This window comes from Grammomys surdaster, unplaced genomic scaffold (assembly GCF_004785775.1).
Source record: "Grammomys surdaster isolate TR1022 unplaced genomic scaffold, NIH_TR_1.0 263, whole genome shotgun sequence".
NCBI lineage: Eukaryota > Metazoa > Chordata > Mammalia > Rodentia > Muridae > Grammomys > Grammomys surdaster.
The window spans coordinates 72,669-78,668 of record NW_021604704.1 but is presented as its reverse complement, the minus strand read 5'-3'; positions in this window follow the sequence as shown (position 1 = coordinate 78,668).

The following is a 6,000-nucleotide window of genomic DNA, read 5'->3' as shown; positions in this document are numbered from 1 at the left end:
CTTGAGAGGCAGAGACAGGCAAATCTCTATGAGTGTGAGGCCAGCCTGGTCTACAGATCAAGTTGCAGGACAGCCAGATCTGTTACCCAGAGAAACCTTGTTTTGAAAAGCAAAACAACAACAACAACAACAACAAAACCCAAACCAAAGCAACAATTAAACCCTGGTACTTTTTTCTGGATGATAGAAAAGTGCTCTAGTTCCAGCCTGAACTGATACTATGGCTGAGGGTGGCTCCCTTAACGAAAGCAACTGTCCAGCAAAGTGTTGTCTCAGTGTCACTTGCTAAGGTACCCAGAAGCCATTATAGCTGTAGTAGAAAAGAGCCAGACTGCATTTTGAGCTGACAGTAGAACCTGAAGTGTTTTCTGCATGATCTTGGTTTTGTAGGCATGGAAAATGTAAGGTATGGGTCAAAGAATGTTGATCCAATATTACAAAAAGCTAGTGAGGTCAGAAATTGTGCAGCACGTGTGGATTATCTGCACAAAAAGTCTGAGATGCCAGTGCATGGAACTTTACATGGGGAAGCCCAAGTAGATACCCCAGCATATTAGAGGTGTCAGGACTATGGGACACCTGTTGAGGTCTACCTCCTCTGGCCCTCAGCATAGCTGTAATTACTTTGTTCTACACCTGCCAGTTACTTCATATTATTGCTGTAATATGCCTGGCAGTCATTGACCCAGAAAAATAACTTGACTCAGCAAAGTCATGCTGATCACATATCTTGTTATATTCTGTATGAGTTTTGTTAATCTTAAGAAATTCCACAAGGCTTTACAATGGATCTATCAAATTAAAGGTCAATATGAACTATTATGTCTGTCTGAAATGGCTTGAGTCAGAGTGGACCACTGGGCAGCACTTCCTGCACCTGTGTATGAGTCTGTGTGTGTGTGTGTGTGTGTGTGTTTTCTTTATAAGTTGATAGAGAAAGATGTTCCATGTTGTAGCCTCTGATAGTTCTGAGCTATGTCCCTGATAGATCAGTATTAGGTTGTAAATTCAATTAACCATCCCTGTCTGAATGAGTCTGGTGTTTGTATGGTTTGTGGGGCGACTCATGGACCCCAACAACAAGCACCAAGGAAAGCTGCAGGCATAGATTGGAACTGGCCCAAGAGAGAGCCTACATGTGCTGCAAACCACAGAGTAGGAGAGGTTGTGCTGCCCAACCCACTGAAACCCAGATGACTCCGTCATAGGCCTAAAATGCCAGATCTATAACTGAAGGGTTGAATGTTTGTCCTGCTGCATTTTGGTCTTGCTCTGGTCTGGTCTTTCTTTGCAATTCTCCCAATTTCCCCCATTCAGAATGGCAATGTTTATTCTGTGACACTGTACATTGGAAGTATGTAACATTTTTTCTTTTAAATGTTTTTAAGTGGTTATTTTATTTATTTACATTTCAGATGTTATCCCCTTTCCCCATTCCCCACCCCATAAACCTCCTATCCCATCCCTCCTCCTCTTTTTTTTTTTTTTTTTTTGCTTTTATACCATTTTAATTACATGTACGTATTAAAGTCAGTTCTAGGTTGAGGAACTAGCAATACAATAGATGCAAATAGTCAAGTAACAGGCAAGATAATAAACACAAATGGTCAAAGAATAAGCAAGGCAATAAACAAAGTCCCATGATCACTCCCATGATCACTGTTTCTAAGGGCTTATCAGGAAGACCAAAATATTTGTGCCTACTTTCCTTTCCTAGCCCAAAGTCATTTTCATGCCTGAAGCCTACTTCTTTGTTATAGCCTAAGATTTAGATTCCTGCCTGAAATTATTTCATTGTTCTAGCCTAACATTTAGATTCCTGCCTGAAATTACTTCTTTCTTCTAGCCTAATGTCAGACTCCTGCCTGAAGCCCATTTCCCTGTCCTTGGCCAATGTCATATTCCTGCCAAGCAGCCTCAAAACCTCTCTGCCTCTCCCCCTTTTTTATTTCATAAACAAGACTGAGCCTGTCCTAGCTCATTCCGACAAGAATGCCTTCCTTACTCGTCATGGAATATGCATTATCAAAAGCATTGTACTTCTGTCTTAGGTTGGTAAGGCTCTGTGCAGAATCTTACCCATTTTTGGCTTGCCAGCCTGTTAAATTAATAACTGTCTGGAGGGATTCTGGGCTTTTAAATAGTCTTGAAACTACTAAGCCTACGGGGATTTTTACCATAGGCTTAGTAGTTTCAAAAGAGGTTGAATACACTTTGCATTGTAATATGGCTGTAATCGTATGGGACCAAGAGTGGAATATAATGATTTTAAAGTGATGTACTTGGGTATCCATTTGACAACTAGTTGACTGATAATGTTTATTTTTCATTAACTTGACTAGCTTTCAGAACCACTTAATGATCCACACCTCTGAAAGTGTCTGAATGGGGACATTTCCCAAAAGGTTTAACTGAGGGAATAAGAGGATGAGTGGTCTCATTCCATGGACTGGGGTCCTGAAGTGAATAAAAAGGAACAAGTCAGTTAAGCACCAGCATTCATCCCTCTCTACTTGTGGACAGTGAACACAATATACTCAGCTACCTCATTCTCCTGCCACCATAGCTACAGTCACTCTCACCCTATATCCTCTCCGCAATGAGCCATGATAAACATTTCATTATTAAACTGCTAGGTATTTTATTGTTTTGGAAAGGAAAGTAACTAATACAGAAAGCTATATTGGTGAAGGCTACAGAAACTGTATATAGCAACTGTATACTATAACCAGCCAGGCACTGTTGTAAAAGCTATATATATATTAACACATTGTGTTTACTACTACTTCATGTGGAAATAGCAGTTATTATTCACCTTTCTCATGAAGAAACTGAACAAAATACACTAAACAGTTGACCAAAGTCATACAGCTAATATCCAATATCCAAATGACCTGTTTAACCTAGGAGTCATTTCAGATGACACATAGGCAAGAACACTCTATGGATTGATGTGACTGTACCATGTGAAGACTGATTTTTACTCTGGAATGTGGATAGATAAAGTATGACTTGGAAACCTCCTGACAGCTGCCTTTTTGCAGAGAAAGTCTGATTAGAGCACAGCCACACTTATTTCTTTAAACATGGTCTATGGTTGCTCTGTGTCAGTATTAAAACATCAAAACTGTATCACATGGCCAAAGACTGCATAGCCCTAATGTACAAAATGCTCTATCTGGTCTCTTGCAGAAAGTTTGCCAACTGTGACACTCAGGGTAACAGTAGGCAATAGTACTCTTTCTCATGCTTATTTCTTGAAATTACTCTGACCCCATGGTTCACAATTTTAACCAACAGTAATAGGTGGCTCTTGGGCCACTCTGTGCAGCTCTTTGAAAAAGCTTTCAGTAATGAGAACTGAAGGCACAAATCTCCATTATTGCTTATTAAAGTCAAACCCATTTATGCCCTTAAGCACAGCAAGCCTGTGCTAGCATAATCTCCAGACACACCTCATATTCTTCCTAGGAGATAGAATTGCATTAGTTTTGTGAGATCAGAAAAATTTTTAAAAATCATTCAATAAGCAAATTGCTCATCTTATTTGGATAATCACTATGCCAACTCACGATCAAGACAACTTGACTAAATTTTTAAACTTTGCTGTGAAAGCTAATTTTAGTTGTCAACTTGACACACCTAGGAAGAAGAAACCTCAGTTGAAGAATTGCCTCCACTAGATTGGCCTGTGAGCATGACTGTGGAGCATTTTCTTAATTGCTTATTGGTGGAGTAGAGACCAGACCACTGGGAGCAGTGCCATCCATGGGAAAATGAGTCTGGGATATATAATAAAGGCTGAATGTGAACCAAACAGCAAGCCAGTAAGCAGCTTTCCTCTAGGCAAGCTTTTTTCTTGCCTCTGCCCTTACTTGAGTTCCTGCCCTGATTTCCCTGAATGCTCAGGTCATATAAGCCAAATAAATCCTGTCCTCCCCAAGTTGCTTTTGATTATGATGTTTATCACAGCAACAGGAAGCAGACTAGAATAGCTGCTGACCTAGTACTATTTGAACCTTTGAAAAACCTCAAGGTAATCAATCGTCAAGCCAGCAGCAGCAGTAGCAGAATACAGGATGGGTGCTCAAAGAGAGCTGGAACAGAGTACAAATGTCTAGAAGGAGATGGAGCCAAGAAGTTGGAGCAACTTCTGGAAAGTCTACCCAAAGCATAAAGCTGGAGAGCTATCTTTCCTTTTCTTTCCCACAGAAGGTAGCCAGAAGCCACCAGGTAGAGGAACCTAGAAAATGTAGTTTCCTGAAGTAGTAAGCAGAGTAGATTAACCACTATCACTCTACCCCACTATGATCCCCACAGAGGACAGGCTTATAAAAAGGCAGGCAAATCACTTACTTAGCAGGGAGCATGGTGACCTGAGAGACATCAGCAACAGTGGCACATTTTAATGTTTATCCTCTTTTGTTTTCTGAATTCTGAGAATATGCCTGTTAAAATGAGTAATTTACATAAAATCTATGTTAAATAAACAAAGGCTTAATGAAATGTGTATTATTTATTACAAGATGAGATTTTTAAAGAATTGTCAAACTAGAGACAATGAAATGGCCACTGTAAAGGGAATGGCAGATACATGATGCATACATTCAGGGAAATACCATGCAGCTATTCAGAAGAACATGCCTTGCCTAGCTACAGAAGGACATGTAAGAAAGTGATATCAATCGCTGCTGCTGGGAAGAGAGGTGTGTAGTTGTAGGGAAAGTAGGAAGACCAGGGAACAGAGAAGGCTACAGTCAAAACACTGTTTGCCTTTATACCTTTTAATTTGGTCCATATATGTGACTTGCCATTCAACAATTGAAATCAAGACTTTTTTCTTTCCTTCTTCTAAAACAATTTAATTATGATAAAATCAATAAAATATACAACTTAGAACAGTATAATCATATAATATCTGTCTGTTGAGGATGGTTTATTTCACTTAGCATAATCCATGTAGCAACATATGCCAAAATTTCTTTCCTTTTAAAGGCCATATGATATTTTTTCATAATGTAGTATTATATAACATATTCTATATATTATATAATAAGATAGATATAACAAAAATAAAATATAACAAGTCACACTGTATCTTGTCATGCAACACTAAAAGCTATTGGAAGTGTGAAAGTAAGATATGTATGCTTGTATATGCTTGTGTATGCGTGTGAATGTGTGTGTATGTTTGTGTATGTATGTACACACACATATGAAACAGTCTTCTTGTCTAATGTAGCCCAGACTGGCTTTAAATTCACTTTGTAGGCTAGGATGTTCTTGAACATCTGTTACTTCTACTTCTATCTTCACATAAATGGACTGTAGACATTTGCCACCATGCCTTGTTTTTAAACAGTTTTGAGGATTGAAACTAATGCTTTTGTGCATTTTGGGCAAGCACTCTACTACTTGAATCATATCTGTAGCCCAAAGATTATCTATTAATCACATTTTCAGTTCATCTTTCTGTATATGGATGCTTGCGTTGCAAAACATAAAATAAAATTAAGATTTTTATTAAAAGAAAACTTAAGCTTAGATTAATGACTCTCCTTACAATAGGTGTGTACCCAGAGAATAGGATATCTTTCTATGGTATGGGATGACCCAAATGTCTTCCCTAGAACACACAGCTGCAGCAGCTCCCTCCCTCCCTCACAACAATCTCAGGCTCACAGATGTCTTTCTCAGATACAGCATTAGTTGAACTATTAGATGTAAAAGATCCATCAATAAATAGTGTTTGAGGGTTAGTAAGTGGAAGTCACACTGAATCTAAGAATAATAAGAAGTGTGAACAGTAATGTCAGATTCTAGTGCCAACAGTGGATAAAACTAAAACTCTTTTAGTGGAAAAAAATAGTCTTGCTTTTTACAGCTTCCATACATGGGTGAGTATTCACCAACCTGTTTATTCTCTTAACATTTTACCTTCTGTAGGTGCACATTTTTTTTCTTTTGCATGAGTGAGCAGTTGAGAATAAATTGCACGAT